General features: G+C 42.7%; 1 non-coding gene across 1 annotated transcript; it reads left to right on the top strand.

Annotated features, from left to right (window-relative positions):
* The first annotated feature begins 23,132 nt into the window (after positions 1 to 23,132).
* On the top strand, positions 23,133 to 23,295 carry LOC113831839. The gene has a single exon (XR_003481858.1). It is a non-coding gene; the product is annotated as a U1 spliceosomal RNA (small nuclear RNA).
* The last annotated feature ends 234 nt before the right edge of the window (positions 23,296 to 23,529 follow it).

Consider the following 23,529-nt stretch of genomic DNA (forward strand, 5'->3'; position numbering starts at 1 on the left):
TCCAGAGCTGTAACACTTGCAGGTATACCCTGACTCCTGACAAGCCAGTATACCATTCTCTCCAGAGCTGTAACACTTGCACCCTGCTTGGCTCTTGAGGCCAGCATCCCTGCTTCCTAGTTATCATTTCCAGGTAACAAGTGTCTAATCATTTGGGTTCCTGTCAATTCTTTGGGACTAAGCTTCATCAAGTGGAACAAAGATCTTCACCTGGCTGAAATACATCACTTACCCCTCAGAGTCTTTGTATTTTTTAATATCTTACAGCCTAATCACATATATTTTTCAAAGAATATACTTAAAATACCATAACAGAGGGAGTCATTACAGGTTCGAGGCGAGATCTGGCACTAGGCAGATTTCTAGAGATCTACAAGGATGACACCAACTGACAATTTAGGCAATGGTAGAAAGGATAACCTAAATTCCCTTCCCCTATAAAGAGACTGATGACTGCTTTTTATGCCTCATCCAGTGCCTGATGGAAGCAGAGGCAAACACCCACAGCTAAACACTGAACTGAACTCTGGAACCCAGTTGCAGAGAGGGAGGAGTGAAAAAGCAAAGAGGTCAGGACCAGGCTGGTGAAACCCACAGAAACAGCTGACCTGAACAAGGGGGAGTGCATGGACCCCAGACTGATATCTGGGAGGCCAGCATGGGACTGATCCAGACCCCTGAACGTTGATGTCAATGAGGAGGCCTCTGCACTCTAGGGTGCCCCTGGTAGTGGATCAGTATTTATCCCTGGCATAAGAGAGGAGCCCATCCCATGTAGAGGGATGCTCTCTCAGCCTAGATACATGGGAGAGGGCCTAGGCCCTGCCCAGGATATGACAGACTTCGGGGATCCCCCATGGAGGGCCTTACCCTCCCTGAGGAGCAGAGGGGGGATGGGGTGAGGGGTTGGTGGGGTGGGGGGAGGGGAGGGAGAGAGAGCAGGGATTGACATGTGAAGCAGGCTTGTTTCTAATTTGAACTAATAAAAAATAATCTCTTGGGAAAAAATTTAAAGTTATAATTATATCATTTCCCTTTCCCTTTCTTTCCTCCAACTCCTCCCATGTATGCCCCTTACTCTCTCTCATATTTGTAACCTTTAAAAAATTGTTCTTACACACACAGAAACATTCATGCAGGCATATTTCTAAATGCATAAATACAACCTGCTCAGTCTATATAATGTGACATATATGTATATGACCAAATGGTTGACCATTTGGTATTGGGTATAATTTATTAATGTACATGGGAAAATGATAGTTGAGAATTTGACCAGAGAAAATTATGTTGTGTGTTTTTATTGGTCCATAATGACCACATTCGGTGCCATCATAATTACTAATCTTTGTTGTTTAATTTTGACTTGCAGTGTTAGGTCTGGAGCCTAGAGCCTGGCATGCACTAAACAAATGCTCTACCACTGAACTAGTTCCAAGCCACTCAACTGGTTATTGTATCTACTGATGATTATTGTTTAAATAGATTATTTCATTATAAGTTGCAAAATGATGATTTCTTTGTTTTGATGTTGAGAAGTGAACTCAGGGCTTTTGAACTCTAAACATACTCTTGTAATGGTTTGGATATGAAGTGTCCCCTCAGAAGGCTCACCCACCAAAGTACCACCCCACTGTGGCACTGTTGAGAGATGGGATGCTGAGAGTGCTAACATGATCAGTGGGCTAATATAGTGACCAGGATTTCTAATCTTAATTTAGCATTAGGTGCTGTGTGATATAGATTTTGGAAGGTATAGCCTTAATACTTTCTAGTACTTTTATTTTTTAATAATTTTTATAATTTCATAATCCTTAAATATTTTTGTACTTGTTTTTGCTCCTTTCTTTATATGAAGTTCCATGTCTTTCTGTATTCTTGTACATGGCCCCTAGAATGGTATTTAAATATGCATTGCCTTCAATGCCCAAATAGATTTTTGCTTCTAATTTAAATGTAGGTGTGCCTGTTGGTGGTGACACACGCCTTTAGTTGCAGCACTCAGGAAGCAGAGGCAGGCAGATATCTGTGAGTTTGAGATTAGCCTGATCAACAAGAGCTAGTTCCAGGACAGCCTCCAAAGCCACAGAGAAACCCTGTCTCAAAAACCAAAGTAAATAAATAAATGTAGGTGCTTCTCTTGTCATAATTACTTTTGTTTATCTCTAAAAACTCTAGTTTCTTTTCTGGCAGCTGTCTCTCTTTGTGTGTGTGTGTGTGTGTGTGTGTGTGTGTGTGTGTGAGAGAGAGAGAGAGAGAGAGAGAGAGAGAGAGAGAGAGAGAGAGAGAGAGGAGGGGTGAGGACTTATTAGGATTCCTTCTTGCCTTCCTACACACCATTTGCAGGTGATTTTCAGAACTACCTGGGAAGTGGAAGGTTAATGAAGGGTGGAATCCATGACGTACCTTCTGTGGGGATATTACTCATGATGGAGTGAGACATTGTGGTGATAAAGCTTTTTGGGGTCACACTTGCTCCTGTGAACAACCCCATACTTAGCTCTGTATGTAAGATCAATAGACTCACTAGTTGACACAGTTGGTGTTGTAATCTTTAAAAAGTGGCTTGAGAGAGAAAGACATCAGAGTTCAAATTGAGGATTCTTTTTTAATAAGGAAAAAGGATTGCAAGAAGGGAAAGGGGATGGGGAGACTGGCTTCTGGGTACTGGAGCAGCAGGAGAGGGGAAAGACAGGCAGAGAGAAGAACAGACAGACAGAGAGATGGAGAGGGAGAGGGGGCATGGGAGGTGGGCAGGGCCCCCATAGAAGGGAATGTCTCCAAAGCAATACAGAGAAACCAAAAAAAAAAAAAAAAAGAGGAGGACACAGTGACTAGGCACAGGTGGTGCTCTTAGTGGCAGCAACTGAGGGCATATCCTTTCAGATCTCCAAAGGCAGGTCAGTACAAATGCCTAAATACTAACAGTTGTACTTTAGTAGAATTGTACTTTTACTCTGTTATCAGGGCCTAACTCAGGAAAATAGACATTTGTTTGGCTTTCCAGGAAAATTAATCCAAATCTCTATCTATCTATCTATCTATCTATCTATCTATCTACCATCTATCTTCAAGTTACTTAACTGTTACCTAATTGCCTGTGTGTTTTTTGCTTAACAGTCATGATCGGAACCTCTAGAACAATTGAGATAGAAACAACAGCAGCTTCCAGGCCTGGAATACAAGCATTCCAGATAGGGAGGCAGGAGATTATGATGTCTGAGACCAGTCTGGACTAAAGTGCGAGACTCTGCCTCAAACAAACCCCCAACATAAATTGTCAATAACCTTTTTTGTGATCATCCAACCACAGGTGGAACTGTGGTTGCTAGCCAACCCTGGAATCAAGCTAGGAAGGTAAGATGCAGGTACAAGGTTGGCTAAAATGTCTTTGAAGGTCCTCAGGGCTGTGTTAGAGTCCTTTGAGGAGCAGAATGATGGGGCAGGACTGGAGCTCAGGGATAGATCAGTTGTCTAATACGCATGTGGCGTGTGTTCTAGCTTCAGTGCTAGACCAACCAATGATCTAAAACACCAACAAAAAAAAGGTACCCCAACAAAGAAACAAGTCTCCCAAAGACCAACAAAACACAAAGTAGCTTTATCTGTATTATCAAAATACCTTGAATTTTCCTGATTGTTCCTTCCAGCTTGCATCTCTGTCACCTATTGGTTTATAGATATATACATATATAAGATAGGGAATTGGCTCATGGGGATGATTGAGGGTGGCAAACCCCAATGTCCTCAGAGAAGGGAAATGGAAGACTCCAAGACTCAAGCAGTAAACAAATGTCCAGGAAAGATGAAACTTCCAAGATTAATGAGGTTTGCCTCACCTGAGAATTATTTATTTATTTATTTATTTATTTATTTATATTTAGTGTATGGGTGTTTTGTTTACATGTATATCTTTTTTGTAATACTAAAACCTTTATTTATTTATTTGCTTATTTATTTATTTATTTATTGGTTTTTTGAGACAGGGTTTCTCTGAGGCTTTGGAGCCTGTCCTGGAACTAGCTCTTGTAGACCAGCTGGTCTCGAACTCACAGAGATCCACCTGCCTCTGCCTCCCGAGTGCTGGGATTAAAGGCGTGCACCACCAGCACCCGGCCTTACATGAATATCTTTGTCCATGTCAGTGCCTGGTGATCTCAGGGTCAGAAGAGGCCATTGAATCTCTTGGAATTGGAGTTATGTATGTGAACTGCTGTGTGGGTACTGGGAATTGAACCTGAGTCCTCTATAAGAACAAGTGCAGTCCCCTCTCTGCTCTCTGCCCTCCACCTGGCACCTGAGGTGAGTAGCGGTGCTTCTCTGGCCCCATCACCCATCAACCCCTCTTCCCTTCTTCCTGAGCCTGCCCCTCACCAAGAGTGGACCTGCCCAGAGAGGAAGGCCCATCCTGAGTCCAGAGACACCTCACTCTTGGTTCCCCCTCTGCCCTCTGCCCTTTGCTTGAGGAGTCTAGAAGAGAGGGAGAGACCCCACCTGCACCCACTGGAAGAAGGGATGGGAAGACAATAGAAAAGAACACACTCAACAACGGAAAGACCAATATGACACCTCAAGTGGGAAATTACCATACGGAGCCAAGTAGGAATATAAGAATATTTAATAGGGAAAAGCTTTACTTACAGAGCGACCTAGCCAGCCGGCGTGGCAGCAGTCTGTATAGCAAGCAAAAAAGTGAAACTGAAAGTGAAACCCAGCCACATGAATCTCTCACTCTGCATCACCCTGACCACGCCCTCGAAGGCATGGTCAGGCACACTTGTGGCCAGCCCCTAAGTAGGTGTGGCTACAGCTTCCCCTACAGACACCACCAGAAGCTAAGGACTCCACACCGCAAGAACTGAAAAGCCCAACTCAAAGGATGAAGAAGAGATGGACCTTAAAAATTATCTTATGAAGATGATGGAGACCATTAAAGAGGAAACAAGAAAATCCCTTAAAGAAATAGAAGAAAAAAGCAAAAGATTACATGAAATGGAGGAAAAGTCAAACCAAAAAATTCAAGAAATAAACAAATCTCTTAAAGGTTCTAAAGAAAGCCAAGAAAAAACAACCAAAAAAGTAAAGGAAACAATTTAAACAGTTCACGGTTTGAAAGGAGAATTAGAAACAAAAGGAAAACACAGAATGAGGGAATGCTGGAAATAGAAAAGCTGGGTAAACAATCAGGAACCTCTGATGTAAGGATAACCAATAGAATACAAGAGATGGAAGAGAGAATCTCAGGTGTTGAAGACTCATTAGATGATATACAGTCATCGACCAAAGAAAATCTCAAGTCCAACAAGTCCCTAACACAAAATATACAGGAAATATGGGACACCGTGAAAAGACCACACCTAAGAATAATAGTTATAGAAGATGGAGAAATTCAGCTCAAAGGCACAGAAAACTTATTCAACGAAATCATAGAAGAAACCCCCCCCCCAACCTAAAGAAGGATATGCCTATGAAAGTACAAGAAGCTTACAGAACACTAAGTAGATTGGACCACAAAAGGAAATCTCCTGGCCACATAATAATCAAAACACCAAACTTACAGAATAAAGAACAAATATTAAGAGCAGCAAAAGAAAAAAGCCAAATAACATACAAAGGCAGACCTATCTGAATTACACCCAACTTCTCAATGGGAACTTTGAAAGCCAGAAGATCCTGGATAGATGTTCTACAAATCCTAAGGGAACATGGATGCCAGCCCAGACTACTGTATCCAGCAAAGCTTTCAATCACTATAGATGGAGAAAACAAGATACTCCATGACAAAACCAGATTTAAGCAATACATATCCACAAATCCAGGCCCACAGAAATTACTGGAAGGAAAACTCCAATGTGATGAAGATATCTATCCTCAAAAAACCATAAGCAATAGATAATCCCACTTTGCCAAATACCAAAAAAATGGGGAAATCCACATACAATAACACCACCACCACCAAATCCAAAACAAACAAGAATCAACAATCAATGGTCATTAATATCCCTCAATGTCAATGTTCTTAACTTGCCTATAAAAAGATACAGGCTAACAGAATGGGTACAAAGACAGAATCCATCCTCCTGCTGCATACAAGAAACACATCTCAATGTCAAAGACAGGCATTCTCTCAGAGTAAAGGGTTGGGAAAAGACTTTCCAATCAAATGGACCCAAGAAACAAGCTGGTGTAGCAATGCTAATATCTAACAAATTAGATTTCAAATTAAATCAATCAAAAGAGATGAAGAAGGACATTTCATACTCATCACAGGAAAAGTCTATCAAGATGAAGTCTCAATCCTGAACATCTATGCCCCAAATACAAAGGTACCCACATTAGTAAAGGAAACGTTACTAAAGCTCAAATCACACATAAAACCTCATACACTTATAGTAGGAGACTTCAACACCCCACTCTCACCACTACATAGGACCACCAGACAGAAACTTAACAAAGAAACAAAAGAACAGATGTTATGACCCAATTGGGTTTAACAGATATCTATAGAATATTCCATCCAAACACAGAAGAATATACCTTCTTCTCAGAGCCACATGGAACCTTCTCTAAAAGTGACCACATACTCAGCAATGTGGCAAACCTACACAGATATAAAAAAAATTGGAATAACCCCATATATCTTATCAGACCACCACGCTTTAAAGTGAGAATTCTATAACAATACAAATTGCAGAAACTCTGCAAACTCATGGAAATTGAATAATGCGCAATTGCACCATTCCTGGGTCAAGGAAGAAATAAAAAAGAAATTAAAGACTTCCTAGAATTTAATGAGAATGAAGACACAACATACCCAAACTTATGGGACACTTTGAAAGCTGTGCTAAGAGAAAAGTTCATAGCACTAAGTGCCAACATGAAGAAACTGAAGAATAGTCACACTAGAGAATTAACAGCACAACTGAAAGCCCTAGAACAAGAGGAAGCAAACTCGCCCTGGAGGAGTAGACACCAGGAAATAATCAAACTGAGGGCTGAAATCAATACAGTAGAAACTAGGAGAACATTACAAAGACTCAATGAAACAAAGAGTTGGTTCTTTGAGAAAGTAAAAAGATAGACAAACCTTTATCCAAGCTAACTAAAAGGCAGAGAGAGAGAGAGAGAGAGAGAGAGAGAGAGAGAGAGATCATGCTATTTAACCAAATCAGAAATGAAAAGGGGACATAACAAGGGACACTGAGGGAATCCAGAGAATCATTAGGTCATACTTTGAAAACCTGTACTCCACAAAGTTTGAAAATTTAAAAGAAATGGACAATTTTCTAGAAAGATATCACTTACCAAAATTAAATAAGGAACAGATAAGCAATTTAAATAAACCTGTAACCCCTAATGAAATAGAAGCAGTCATCAAAAATCTACCAACCAAAAAAAGCCCAGGACCAGATGGTTTCAGCGCAGAATTCTACGAGAAATTAAAAGACGAGCTAATACCACTACTCCTCAAATTGTTCCACATAGTAGCAACAGAATGGACATTGCCAAGCTCTTTCTATGAGGCTACAATTACCTTGGTACCCAAGTCACACAAAGACACAACGAAAAAAGAGAATTACAGACCAATATCCCTCATGAACATCGATGCAAATTATTCAACAAAATACTGGCAAATCCAATCCAAAAACACATCAGAAAAATCATCCAACATGATCAAGTTGGCTTTATCCCAGGAATGCAGGGATGGTTCAACATATGAAAATCCATCAATGTAATCCACCATATAAACAAACTGAAAATGAAAAACTACATGATCATCTTGCTAGATGCTGAAAAAGTCTTAGACAAAATCCAACATCCCTTCATGATAAAGGTCTTGGAGAGATCAGGAATAACAGGACCATACCTAAACATGATAAAAGCAATATACAGCAAACCAACAGCCAATATCAAACTAAATGGAGAGAAACTCAAAGAGATTCCTCTAAAATCAGGAACAAGATGAGGCTTCTCACTCTCTCCATATCTCTTCAGTATTGTACCTGAAGTTCTAGCTAGAGAAATACGACAACAAAAAGGAGATCAAGGGGATATAAAGAAAGGAAGAAGTCAAACTTTCACTATTTGTAGATGATATGATAGTTTACTTAAGTGCTCTGAAAAACCCTACCAGGGAATTCCTACAGCTGATAAAGACCTTCAGCAAAGTGGCAGGATACAAGATTAGCTAAAAAAAAAATCAGTAGCTCTACTATATACCGAAGAAAAATGTTCTGAGAAGGAAGTCAGAGAAAAATCACCTTTTACAATGGCAACTAACAACATAAAATATCTTGGGGTAATGCTAACCAAAAAACATGAAAGACCTGTATAGTCAGAACTTTGAGTCTTTAAAGAAAGAAATTAAAGAATGTACCAGAAAATGGAAAGATCTCCCAAGCTCTTGGATAGGTAGGATCAACATATTAAAAATGGCAATCTTGCCAAAAGCAATCTACAGATTCAATGCAATTCCCATAAAAATCCCAACACAATTCTTCACAGACCTTGAAAGAACAGTAGTCAACTTCATATGGGAAAACAAAAAACCCAGGATAGCCAAAACAACCCTGTACAATAAAGGAACTTCTAGAGGCATCACCATTACTGACTTCAAGCTCTATTATAGAGCCATAGTCCTGAAAACAGCTTGGTATTGGCACAAAAATAAGCAGGTTGACCAATGTAATAGGATTGAGAACCCTGATATTAACCTAAACACCTATGAACACCTGATTTTTGACAAAGAAGCTAAAGTTATACAATGGAAAAAAAAGAAAGCATCTTCAACAAATGGTGTTGGCATAACTGGATTCAGACATGTAGAAGATTGCAGATAGATCCATATCTATCACCATGCAAGAAAAACTTAAGTCCAAATAGATCAAAGACCTCAACATAAATTAAGCCACACTGAACATCCTAGAAGAGAAAGTAGGTGGTCTCAATCAAATTGGTACAGGAACATAACACCAGTAGCACAGACACTGAGATCGACAATTAATAAATGGGACCTCCTGAAACTGAGAAGCTTATGTAAGGCAAAGGACACAGTCATCAAGACAAAATACCAGCCCATAGAATGGAAAAGATATTCACCAACCCCACATCTGACAGAGGGCTGAACACCAAAATATACAATAAATTCAAGAAGCTAGCCACCAAAACACCAAACAATGCAATTAAAAAGTTGAGTGCAGAACTAAATAGAGAATTCTCAACAGAGGAATCTAAAATGGCTGAAAGACACTTGAGAACCTGCTCAACATCTTTAGCCATCAGGGAAATGCAACTCAAAATCACTCTGAGATATCATCTTACTCTTATCAGAATGGCTAAAATCAATAACACCAATGACAGTCTATGCTGGAGAGGATGTGGAAAAAGAGGAACTCTCCTCTATTGCTGGTGGAAGTGCAAACTTGTACAACCACTTTGGAAATCAGTATGGCGGTTTCTCAGGATTATGGGAATCTGTCTACCTCAAGATTCAGCAATTCCTCTCTTGGGCATATACCCAAAGAATGCACATCCATACAACAAGGACATCTGTTCAACTATGTTCATAGCAGCATTATTTGTAATAGCCAGAACCTGGAAGCAACCTAGATGCCCCTCGACTGAAGAATGAATGGAGAAAATATGGTACATTTACAAAATGGAGTACTACTCAGCAGAAAAAAAAGCAATGGAATCTTGAAATTTGTAGGCAAATGGATGGAACTAGAAGAAACCATTCTGAGTGAGGTAACCCAGTCACAAAAAGATAAACATGGTATGTACTCACATAGAACTAGAGCAAAGGATTACCAGTCTACAATTCACACTGCCAGAGGAGCTAGGAAACAAGAGGACCCCAAGAGAAGATTGCATAGTCCCTCAAAGAAGGGGGGGACAAGAATCACTGAGCAAAGTGGGAGCACGGTGAGGGGGTGGAGAGGAAGGAGGTGGGAAGGGAAGACAGGGAGGGGAGAGGAGAACAAGAGGACTGAGGCAGGGGAGGAATAGAGGAGGGCAAGAAAGGAGACGCCTTGATAGAGGGAGATAGTACAGATTTTGAGAGAGGTCTGGCACAGGGGAAATGTTAGGGGATTCACAGGGATGACCCCAACTAAGAATCCAAGCAGTGGTGGAGAAGATGCAATTGATACCCTTCCCCTACATAATGAGATTTTTGTCTTCCTTGGTTACCATTGTTAGAGCCTTCATCCAGTAGCTGTTCGAAGCAGAAACAGGCACACACATCTAGCACTGAACCATACTCCTGGAATCCAGTTGTGGAGAGGGAGGAGGGATGAGCAAAGGAGCCAAGACAGTGCTACAGAAATCTGAAGATACAGTTGACCTGACCTCGTGAGTGCATGGAGACCCTAGTCATAAAACTGGGGAACCAGCATTGTACAGAACCAAGCCCTCTGAATGTGGGTGTCAGCTAGGAGGCCAAGACAGTCTATGGGACCTCTAACAGCAGAGCCAGTTTTTATCCCTAGGGCACAAATGGACTTTGGGAGCCCATTCCCTATGGAGGGATACTATTGCAGTCCAGATACAGCAAGGAGAGCCTAGGCCCTCCCTCAAATGATGTGATAGACTTTGAAGATACCTGGTGGAGGGCCTCACTATTCCTGGGGAGGAGTTGGGGGATGGGTTGGGGGGGTTGGTGGTGAACATAGGAGGATGGGAGTGCGAGGGAAGGGGGGATGGCTATGTAAATATGAGTAGTAATTAAAGAATTTAAATAAAAAAGAATTCTAATACAAAAAAAAAAAAAAAACAACAAGTGCTCTTAACTCCAAGCCATGTCTCCTCAGGTGATGTGACAGTGTGCCTTTTTGCTGTGTCATTGGTGTCATGTGTCTTGCAACCAAAGCTGAGTCCTCTATCCATAGTGAATACCTGGGTGGGGGTTCCACATGGGAACTTCCAGAATAGAAGTCTTCCTGTAAGCAGCACGAAGTGACATGCTTGTTTCATGACTGGATCTGCTGAGTGAGTAGGGAGGCCTTGAGAATGTTGAAGGTTTAGAGTTTTAAAGTCATATGATACCTCCTTGGTTCTGCATATGGAAGGTGAGTGCCTTATTATCATACTGTAGAACTATTTTAGTTAATACCATTTTCCTGGTACATCAGTGGGCATTATAGGTAGCCATTTTGTTCCCTATGTCAGGGAATTTCCTTTTTGAGCCAGCATTTCAGCCTATAAAGGGCAGGGGGTAGGAAATGATGCATTCTCTTTTGTAATGACTTCCTGCTGAAACATTGTTGTCAGGCCCCAGGAAGGCTGACAGGTCAGTCAAAGCCTGGACAATGGGGCATTCATCAGACGCACGTGGTTATCTGACCCAGATGTAGAGACAGGGAGTAATCATAGTGTCTGGACTGTTGACCTATCGGCTCTCAGCAAGTCCTGGGCTTGTGGTCATTTGAAGCTTGGTTGTGTCTGTTAGCCACGTGGAAGTCTGTTGAGACAGATATAGACTAGAGGAAGAAGTTAAAATTTATGAAGTTATTTGGAACTTTTAGGCGCATAGTCTTAGTAATTGAGGAAGGAGAGGAGTATCAGGCCTGGGAGAGAGAAGTATCATCTTTAAGAATAGGCACGGAGATGTATTTTACCTGATGAGACGCATCTTTAAGTTTATATTTAGAAGACAACCAAGAGAAATTTAAAATCTTGAGCTTGCTACTGAAACAGTAAGTAGTCATTGCTCTACTAGCTTATCAGAGCTCTATTAATGCTAAATTCTGAACTTTTGAAATCTTAATATAATAATAGCATAGAAGGGGAAAGGAACGTGAAGCATATTCTATACCTTAAACCATTCATTTATGCTTTTGTGACTTGCATTTATATGCTTAGACTGATATGTATCTCGGACCCTCAGAACTTAGAGACTCTCATATCCTCAGAGCTTCATAACATTCATTAGATACCTTAGCTCATTTAAGCTTTTATATCTCATATCTTATATAAAATTCATACCTTAAATTACCTTTTCAGACCCATAAATCACTTACTCAAACCCTCATGACTTATTTAAACTTTCATATCTTAGAACATTTTCTTAGATGCTCAAAACTTGTAGAGCTAGACTTTTATATATTTTTCATCAAATCGTTTATCAGAGGCACAAGCAGTTAGTACTGAGAATAGTCATTTTAAATATTTTAAATTGTGTTTCTGTTCCTTTAGTGGAAAGTTATATCTGAAACCTGTCTGGTGAATTTATCTCTTTTTGGAATTTGGTAGTGAAGCAAACCATTTTTAGACCTTTAAGGATGTGAGGCCTGTGGCTTGAGTTCTACTTAGAAAGAGAGCTAAGAAGGCAGCTGAAGCTTTGCAAAAGGAACTGGGTGCTTGTTGTTCTTACAGCTACTGTCAGTCAACACCCTCAGAGATCTGAGAAGTATAAATTAAATTATGCCTGAGTAAACACATATACAGACCAAGCAGTTTCTGAATCTATTAAAAATGACAGAGACTAGTCCATTACCCAGATGGCCATCCCAGGCTCCTGTGTGTAATGATAAATCTTTTTGCTAACCCGCCCGAGTCCTGCTGCCATGTGGGTAGCCAAAATAACACACAGACTAGTATTAGGTACAATGCTGCTGGCCAATGCCTAAGATTTCTCATATGCTAACTCAGTATTAATTATCAACCATAACTACTAATCTTTATATTTTATAAGGCTTATGGAGGATGCCGGTGGAATGTGTCCTGTCTTCCTGGGATCACATGGTGGCTCCACAGAGAGGAGGAGGAAGAGAACAACTTCCTGCTTGTTCCTGCTTATAATCTGAGTCTGCCTGCTATGTCACTTCCTGCCTGGATCACAAGACTTTACTACATTTCCCAGAATCCTCCTTGACTCCTCCTGCCTAACTTGCTGCCTCATTGGCCAAACAGTGCTTTATTCAACAACCAATAATATGAACATACACAGAAGGACGTTCCCCATCACCTGTGGTCTTCATAGTGTTGGAGGTAGAGGTATCAGGACAATATCACTCTTCAGATACCAGGCCTATAGGTGAGAGTTGTTCCTATGAAGGAGGAATCTGGGGAAGAATGACCTTATTTTGTCTAGGTAAAGTTGGAATGGGGCTCAATTCTCCACTGTCTTGCTTGCCCATAGTCTGTGCTGGGTCCTGGCAGCAGGTGTTGCATTGGGGGCATCTTGCCCAGTGGTCAGTGTTGTTGACAATCCAGGTGGAGTTATTGCATTGTTCCATATCTTCTTTGGAGACCTTGGGGGTCATTGCTAGGAGCTGGGAGTCTCTGGCTATTATAGTAAGCTTTTATCAAATAATTTAAATGCCATATTCATCAGATCTTTGACAGGTTTGAGGGCCATTATCTATTAAATATATCTGAGCTAAACAACCCTAGGCTTAATCTTGAAAATATATCTAAGTTTGGTTATAATACCCAGACCGTTATGCTACCCTGTAGACACATAAGTTAAATGGATCTCTCAGATTCTGTTTTTAATCTTATAAACATATTTTATCTATTGGCGTAAGTATATCCTTAGACACTCAGGAGCAGTTAGACTGCAGTTACAGGTCTTTGATGTGATGTTTACAAGTCTCAAGTAACAGGTTTGGACTTCTTTATGAAACTCTGAAGAGCCAAGAGCTTTAGTCTTGTCATTTCATAGAAGGCCCTGTATTTTTAAATTATACAGGACAGGGGATCTCAGTCATCCTCCCTTCCTTAAAGAGCATGACCCCATTCCTAATTTAAATAATTTACAGTGAAGGATCACCAGATTTTTGTTTTAATAAAGAAGCAACCAGGATTAACCCAATATGGTCAAATTTCCAACATATTTCATGGTTTCTTTTCAAATTCAGTATTTGAAAAAAAACCAAGCAAATATAGTTCATACCCCCTCTGACCTTCTACAACTTCCTACACATGTTTGGGTCAGGCTTTTCCTATCTTCGCTTTTCTGGTTTAGCCAGATATTTTTTTACTGTAGACAAACTCCTCTTTCCCTCCCTCCCCTCCCCTCCTCTTCTCCTCTCTTCATTATTCCAGTCTCCTGCCTTCTTTCTTACTTTCCAGGTAACACAAAAGCTTTTATTCTTGTGGTTTCTTTAAATAGTCTAGAATATTGTATAGAAATCCCTCAAACAAGAGCAGAAGCGTACATAGACCACAACAAAGACAACCCTAAATTTGCACCAACACATAAAACCCATATTAGTAGTAGGTTTTTCTTACCCTCACCAATAATAATTTGTAACCAACTCCTCTAAATCATGACAAATATTATATAGCCCATCAAATATGAATGACCAAAAACCATATATTTTTTTCTTTCCTGTAGAAACAGAACATAATTTTTCCCAAACATGATATATTTTTGACTTTTATTTTGAAACCAAGACCTCCTAAAGTGTGTAGGCTGCTTCAACTCAGTAGTTCCTCAGGCAGTGTCAGGACAGGAAAGGGTTAAGGTGGGGAAGTACCCATGGCAAGGGCCTTGGTGCCTGGCAGGCTGTCAGTATTCCTATGAAAGATGGTTAGTTTCCCTTTCAGAGGATGAGGCCCAGTTCATCCTCCTCCTTCTGGAAGTCTTTCAAGTAAGACTCAAGGGAGGAACTTGAGTTTGACTGACCTATTCGTAAGAGAAATAATGAGGTAACATTACAGACAGAAGGACATGAAAATAACATTGACAGTGACAGAAATGTTCAAGAAGGAACCAGAATTATGACAGTGGCTCTAGGCCACCAAACGAGATGCTGCTGAGCAGGACCACCTGCTATCTCGTCCCACTCCAATCTCATAAGGGACCCAGTCCCCTCACAGGCTGTCCGGAGACGTCTCTCAGACCCATTCGGGGTGGGGCTACTAAGTGCACCTGCCAGCACCTGGGCCTCTAGATTCAGCTAGTTTGAGCTTCCCACAGACATGGAACACATGGAACAGAACGGTGACAGTCCGAACAATGACAGACCAAGACAAAGCACACTGACTTACTGTCCGGGTTTCCAAATGGTCAACGTGTCAGGAATCTTAGGGGCACTTCCTAGTCAGGGAACCATCTGTTAGGGTCCACGAGAAGTCCCACAAAAGACCACCAGTCTAGTATGCAACCAACAAGAACGTTTATGTTTTCCATGCATGCAAGGGGTCAACCACTCAGCAAATGAGCAAATGGCGACCCCCAGTGAAGTTCCAAGACTCCTTTCAAGCAGGGTTAGGGAAATTCCAGGGCGGGAAGGTTAGTCTGGGTGCTGATTGGTGGGTTTAAACACAAAGTTTACGGGTTACTGTATGATTGGTTCGTGCCTTAGCGGTTGGGCCTTCCCAGCAGCAGGGTGGGATAAGCTATCTTTAGCTATCTCGAGCTTGTATAAGGCCGCCAAGTGCTTACCGATTGGTTGTCCTTGAGTCGTGGTCTTTCCAAGAATTGCTTGTTGAGTTCCAGTAAACCGAAACGGTCCCTAGCAGGGCTATTAGGAGCCTGGCATGGTGTTGGTTTGGCTCCTTGGCTCTTTCAAGAGCAAATTTTGTGGTTCTCTGGTGTGACACACGGTCCACAATCTGCCCTGACGGTTGTCGGCTTCTGCTGTGTGCAGTAAGAAAAGCAATTGAGACTGAGATGACTAGTGAGTGGGAACTTGCTCGTGTAAGGGAGGGCAAATGTGCACCCATATCAGCCTCTACATAGGTGGGCAAATTGAATAAAAGAGGGTGAGATGGAGGTGTGCGCTTGCTGTTTCTCACGTGGTCTGGGTTCAAGGGAGAGTGAAGGTTAGATCTGGGCTGTGAGCCCTTTCTGAAGTCCAAAACCTTGGAAGCTGTGGGAGGCGTCTTGGTGAAGAGGAAAGACCTGAGGCAAAAGCTATAGTAAATGACTTGGGGATAAGAGGAGCAGTGTTTTATGCCCAGTTCACTAGGCCAGACTGGACCAGGTTTGTGGTAGAGTTAAAAAGGAGGTTGATCCAACAGAGACCAGGAGGCAGGCACAGTGCCCTCGCAAAGCCACCCTCTCTTTGGTGCAGATCATACTTGAACATTTTTTGCATGTTCTATAACCTTTTTATTGTTGGAATTACAGACTTTAAATATATTGTTTTAACCCTAGATAGTAATTCCTCTCCACTCATCTTGGGCTTGTTGGTTATGCTGTTTGCCTATTTACTAGTTGGACTTGGATGGACTTTTTCAGTGAAGTTTTTTTCCATCACAGTATGTCTTAGATGGTGCAGGCTGGGTGTGTGAACAGTTTCTATCTGTCTGTCTGTCTGTCTGTCTGTCTGTCTGTCTGTCTATCTATCCATCTATCTTCTATATATCTCCTATCTTCTATCTCCTACCTGTGGCATCCGTGCCACGACTAAGTCTGAATATCAGGTGAATGCCTGGAGTTTTAGTTAAAAGCAGAGACGTCTGGCCGCTAGTGCTATGTGCATCTGTCCATCTTTATTGGTCTTCCTTATTCCAGAGGAAGAGCAGCCTTATATACACTTACAGCACCGTGGGAAAACCCCAGGTGTAAGAGCTTGTGGAATAAGAAGCTGGTGTTTTCCCAGGTGTAGTGGGGCGAGGCCAGGGCTGTAAGCCAGGACTAGAAAACAGGATGCACCTGTGGTTACTGGCCGATAAGCAACTCACAGAGACCCTGTGGGGGCTGGAACCCAACATTATCTATCTTTCTGCCTATCTGTCTATCTATCTATCTATCTATCTATCTATCTATCATCTATCATCTATCTATATCTCCTAGAAACAAGGCCTGAGTCTATGTGGCAATGGCTGGTCTGGCACCCTCTATGTAGGCCAGCTAGCCTTGAACTCACAGAAATCCTCCTGGCTCTGCCTCTTGAGTGCTGGGTTAAAGGTGCGCACCACCACACTGGGCTTCACTGGGCCTCTTTTGGACTTCCCCTCTCCTTGATCTTTACCATGTCCTCTGAGTCTCTTGTTGCCACACCTAGATATTAGGTGCTGCTAGCTGCATGCTAATGATCTCACTCACTCCTGTAGTGCTCTGGTGGTGTTTCTTGCTCTATGTGCTTCTCCAGGCCCAGCTCAGTACCGTGCTCGGTATTTCACTCAGTGTGGTATATGGAGTTCAGTCCTTCCTACTCCTTTGAGTCGATTAATTTCAAAATTTTTCCACAAAATAACTATGAACTAATAGCTATTTCCAGCACCCAAGAGGTAGAAGTCTTGGGTGTGTGTGGTTTATCTGCCAGCACATTCTTCTGATATGGTAATAAAGCTATTTCTTGTCTTTTTCCAGTCAGGGTTTCTCTGTGTAGCTCTGTAGACCAGGCTGGCCTTGAACTCACAGAGATCCGCTTGCCTCTGCCTCCCAAGTGCTGGGATTAAAGGCGAGAGCCCAATAGATCTATTTATTTGCTGGTTTTGGAAGTTGCCTGTGCCCTTTCCAGTACAATCTGGAGTTCAGCTCTATGACATGGAGAGCAGCATGAAGCTCTGGCTGGACCCTAGGAGTAGGGATTGTTTCTTATGCCGCAACTCCTGTTTTCATTTGGGTTCTACTCGTGTCATGGTGCCTTGCTCATAGTAACTTGTAGTAGCATATATCAAACTTCAAGTCTCAACCTGCAGATACTGCTGCCTAGCAAAGCTCCAGGTGTTGCAGGAGCCTGCTGTGTGAGGCTCTAGGGCAGCAATCAGCTCCTTTATCTCTTGGGATAGCTTTACCTGCCCTTTCTCTGACAAGGCTTTGGCATCAACTGACGAAAGGACAGAAGAAACATTTCAAGGTTCCAGATTCACGTTCGCAGTGCAGATGGAAGTTACAGGTTTAGAAATGAGAATGATTGATAACTGGCAATGCCACCCAACGGCAGAAGCTCTTGACACAACTTCTGTGTCGGTGCTCGGGATCTTCATGGGGAATAAAGAGGAAATGTGGTGCGCACGCAGCGAACCATTCAGTCTTCAAAAGGAGGCAGCCTTGCCATGCACTACAGGACGGAAAGACTCCGGAGACAAGATGCCAAGTGTAACGAGGCAGCCGGGCAATGGCAAACATTACATAATTGCATTTATGAGGCAACTCTAGTAGCACACTTGTAGAGAGGGGAATCATGGTTGTCTGGGAGGGAGGGGATGTCAGGGTATATAGTTTCAGTGTTGTAAGAGGTCTATCCTCGACTTTGATGATTCCCCCATGGGAGGCCTCATCCTCCCTGGGGAGTGGATCGGGGTTGGGATGGGGAGTTGGGAGGAGGATGGGAGGACAGGAGGGAGAGGGAACTGGGATTGGTATACAAAATAAGATTGTTTTTAATTTAAATAAAATTTATTTTAAAAAGGTCTGTCTTGTTTGATCCATTTAGTTAACACCTACTATATTGTATACTTAGAAGTGGTGCTGATGGTAAATTATGTTATGTGCTTTTGAATGACAATTACACAGTGAATACACAAGAGGAATGCTCTCTATGACCTTTCTATCATACCTTTCCTAGACCCTGAGCATACAGCCTATATAAAGCTCCAGCCATTAGATCCTGCCCTGTTGTTCCTGGTCCTGCATTAGGCAGGCCTTCACCCAACCTAGGGTTGGTCAAACAGCTTGAGGGTCTTTGGAGCCAGACTGACATCCACAGGAATTGGACTTCACTCAGCCCAGTTCCCTCTCTGAGAAAGGTGTGGGGATAATTTTGCATACAATTGCCTTTTTTTTTTTTCCAGGAGAGAGTGTACTGATCAGAACCATTTTCAAAGATAGGCTTGACATACACTTGCAGTGAATTTGTTGTGTGTCAGAGCCTTCTCTGAGTTCTGAGTGTTTTATCCCCAGTGAGAGCTTCCATCATCGCCACCTTACACTTTCTGTAAATTTCCAGCGTGTCTCAGGCTGTTGTAGCATGACATGGCCATTGCCCTCTTGAACGATCAGGAGCTGTGACTCTGAAGGAGACCCACACAAGATTGAGTTCTCCAGGTTTCTGTCATGGAGTGGGGGAGGCTCATAAAGAATCTCTTGAATCACTTGATGGCTTCTGAGAGAGATTTTGTTTTCTTCAACTGCTTTGGGGGAGGGGAGAGTCTTTATGAGCCACCCATAAGTTGCCCATGTTTCTGTAAGTAACACCAATTAAACCCACAGGTTCACCAAACTACTCTTTGTTGGCATTGCTTTTGTTTCATGCCTATCTGTGATGAGAAGACATTTACTTCTATCTGCTCAGAGAAAATGGGAGAGAGCATGGAATCAGGGAGCTGGGGACAGGAAGGACTTTGCCCACCTTAGGCAGACTTTGGTGCTGATCTCAGGCTTTGGGTGAGGGAGTCTATGTAACTCATATCAGACCTCCTTCTGGGACCCCAAGGAGCTGGGGTGTAGGAAGAGTCCCATCTGCTATTCTTTCAAGCCCCCTCTCAAATCCTCCTAGTCCATGATTTCCTGGTCCATTAATCCCTAGATGAACAGGTCCTTCTGGCTCCAATTGGTGGGTTCAGTGTCTTTGTAAATGGACAGGTCAGGCTATTGTGTCAGATGCAGTCTGGAAGGAGAGGGTGGAGGCAGCAGCCCATAAAACTGGGTCAGATGCTTGTTATGCAAATGATCAAGAGAATATCTCAGAACATCAGGTCTCTTGGGCCTCAGGATCAGGACTTCCCTGTGGCTGTTGGCAAGCCTGTCTACCTTTGTCCTGGGGAGGGGGGGTCTTCCATCATCACTTTCTCACTGTGGAGATCTCCGTTCAGTTTCAGGGTTATTCATTGTCTGGCACTGTTTGTGCTGACTGGTGAGTCTGCTGTTGCAGGGGGTGGTGAATTCAAGGTGTTTTATCTCCAGCTCACTGCTTCCTTCTTCCTCCATTCCTCTTCCCATTCTTTCTGTTTTCCTTCAAGACTGACTCGGGGGAAATACCTTGTTTCCCCCTTTCACTTCTCTCTTCCTTCCTCACTTCCTGTCTTCCTTTCATTTTTTTCCTCCCTCTCTTTCCTCCCCTTTTCTCTTTGTTCCCCCCTCACTCCAGTTTTTGAGGCAGAGTCTCACATTATAGCCTAACCTGGCTTTGAGCACACAACCCTCCAGGAGGAGGAAGCTGGTAACAGTGAAAACTGTATGACTACCTAGTCTTCAATCCCCATCAGATACCCAACATAGTAGAGCAAACAATTTCCAAAACTATAGGAGCAGCAGAGACATTTGGCTGTGTGAACAGTTACCCAAGGTTTCTCTGCAACTTTGGGGCATCCAACTTCAGCCTAAAGGCCTAGAATATCTGATAAATATTTGACACACTTTTTTGAATCAGGAATTTTGAAGGACTGTCCTACTTTTTCTTGGCAAGGTTGAACAGTCACCTTCTTTTGTCTCCTGCTGTGCAATTTGGACAGATTACTATCAGCACTTGAGGCAAGGATAGTTTCTTTGCCCAGTGGCTAACTTTGCCAGAAATAAAAGCCAACTCCATATGGAGGGTTTTTGATGCCTGTCATCCTTTTTTATTTTGTTTGATTTTTTCATTTAAAAATTAGTTTTCATTTTACATACCAACCCCAGTTTCCTCTCCCCCTCCTTCTCCTGCCCCCATCTCACCCCTTCCCACCTCCTCCACTCTCAGAGTATAAGACCAACCTGAGGCCGGACATAGCCACTCCCAGCCCCTTATCAAGGCCAATCAGGGTATTCCACCATAGGGAATGGGTGCCAAAATCCAAGTCATGCACCTGGGATAGGTCAACAAAGTCTGGTATAGCAAGCTGAGGCAGGACCAAGCCCCTCCCCCATCCCCACCTCCCATATCAAAGTTGAGCAAGGTATCTGACCATAGGGGATGGGCTCCAAAAAGCCAGTTCATGTACTTGGGATAGATCCTGGTCCCAATGACAGGGGTCCCCCAACAGATCAAGCCACATAACTGTCATCCACATTCAGAGGGTCTAGTTCTGTCCCATGTAGGCTCCCCAACTACCAGCCCATAGTCCATGGTTACCCACTAACTCGGGTCAGCTGTCTCTGTGGGTTTCCCCATCATGATCTAGACACCTCTTGTTCATATGATTCCCTCCTCCCTCTCTTCAGCTGAACTCCAGTGCTCAGCCCAGGGCTTGGCTCTGGTCACTGCATCTGCTTCCTTCAGTTACTGGAAGTAGGTTCTATGATGACAATTAAGGTAGTCACTAATCTGATTAAAGGGGAAGAAGGCCAGTTCAGACACCCTCTCCACTATTGTTAGGAGTCTTAGCTGGGGTCATCCTAGTGGATTCTTGAGATTGTTTTTTTCTAGCACCAGGTTTATCCCTAACCTCATCATGGCTCCATCTATCAAGTGATGTCTTTCATTGCCCAGCCCCTCCTCCAACTCGGTCTTCTTGATCCCTCATGTTCCCACCCCCCGTTTCCTCCCTTCTACCTCCTTCCCAGTTTACTCATGAGACCTTAACTATTTTCTCTTCCTGGGGTCCTCCATGTGTGTCCCTCTTAGGGTCTCCCTTTTTGCTTAGCTTCTCCAGGGTTGTGGATTGTAGCCTGGTCATCATTTGCTTTACATCTAATATTCACTTATGAGTGAAGACATACCATGTTTGTCTTTCTGGGTCTGGGTTACCTCAGTCAGCATGTTTTTTTTTCTATTTACATCCATTTGTCTGAAAATTTCAAGATGTCATTATATTTTTTAACCACTGACTAATACTCCATTGTGCAAATGTGATACATTTTCTTTTTCCATTCTTTGATTGATGGACAGCTAAGTTGTTTCCAAGTTCTGGCTAGTACAAATAATACTGCTATGAACATAGTTGAGCAAATGTCCTCGTGGTATGATTGTGCATGCTTTGGGTATATGCCCAAGAGTGGTCTTGCAGAGTCTTGAGGTAGATTGATTCCTAATTTTCTGAGAAACTGACATACTGATTTCCAAAGTGGCTGTATATGTTTGCGTTCCCATCAGCAATGGAGGACTGTAGGGAGACACTGTAGCCCCATCTCCTGGTAGCCCATATAGGTGTGCCTGGCCACACCTGTGAGGGCGTGGTCAGGGGAGGTCAAAGATGACTCGGGGACAATTGTTAAGGGACTGCACACACGTGGATGGCCCCTCTCTCTGGCCACGCTAGCTTTCGGCCTCTGGGCACACTCCGGCTTGCGTTTGGCTGGTGTTTATCTGAATAAAGAAATCTTAGCCTTCCGGACTACGGATCACCTCATAATAGAGGACTTACTCCCTTACTCCCCATCCCCTCCAGCATAGGCTGTCATCAGTGTTTTTGATCTTAACCATTCTGATAGGATGGTTGTTACATTTATATATTTATACTTGCTGAGTCATTCGCTGTTACTTGTATGTACTTAATTTCAAGGCTCGCTCATGGTATTGTAAAAATAATTAGGGCCTCATTCTTAGGGAAGACGAATTCTTCTGTTTCATCAATCATTGATTAGCTTTAGTTTTTTTTATTATTATTATTTCTTAGGGTCGAGGCCCCAAGAAATTTCTTCCCCATGAGTACATGGGTATTGGTGCTGTCATTGTGCATGTGTTGATCAGAAGAGATTGGTTGTGTTTTTATCATGTGTATGGATGAGTGTCTATGTAGAGTTCTCTGCCTGTGTGTGCAGGTGAGTGTGGCTTTCAGAAGCATGCAGAGGATGCCCTAGAGCTGGAGTTACAGGCCATTGTGAGTTACCTGGCATGGCTCCTGGGTACTGAACTCGGGTCCTCTGCCAAAGCAGTATGTGCTTTTAACCACCATATTACCTTGCAGCACCAAGAAATGAAAATCCTCAATCAGTAATGGCACTTCAGAAAAGACCCTGATACTGAATCAGACTTGAATACATGTGTTTTTGGTGTTTGCAGGAGAATCCTGGACACTATTCCAGGGAAAGACAATTCATAGTTAAAATATGCTCTGAATATCTATTGCACTCTTTAGTCCTTGGTATCCTGCATCATGTATTTATTTACCCATCTTACCTAGCCTGGCTGTGACCCTCTGGTTCTGTGGAGAAGGCTGCCCCCTTGTGGCTTGTGTATACTGTGCTGACAGAGATTCCCTGGAAGGTTTTGTAGGTAGGTCAGCCTTCCTTCAGAGAGCCACTGAGCTTGTGTAGGATTCTGTTTGATTTCTCTGGTTGCTGAAACATACTGTCACAAACAGACTGGCTTATACTTCCCTAGTGAGGGAGATATGGCCATGGATTAAGGTACTTGGTCCCAGGGGAGGCTCATCCATTCCACCTTGGGTATACAGATCCCTGAGATTTCCCCAAATGTGGGACATTCTACTGCTTAATTTCTGGCAACAGAAGTGCATTCATGCTTTCCCCTTCATAAAATGAAAGCAATTGTACTGGCTTAAAACAACACATAATTTCCCTTGCAAGTCAGAAGTGCAGGATGGTTGTGGATCCTGGATTCCTTCTGGAGGCTCGTGGAGAGAAGGTGCTCTCTTGTGTGTTAGTTCTTTTGCACAGATAAAATCAACAGTGCCACCACTCCCACTTAGACTTGGTGGCCTATCCCAGTCTTCTGTCTTGCAGGAGATCGGAGCAGTGCAAGGACA

Source organism: Cricetulus griseus, chromosome 2 (genome assembly GCF_003668045.3).
Source record: "Cricetulus griseus strain 17A/GY chromosome 2, alternate assembly CriGri-PICRH-1.0, whole genome shotgun sequence".
NCBI lineage: Eukaryota > Metazoa > Chordata > Mammalia > Rodentia > Cricetidae > Cricetulus > Cricetulus griseus.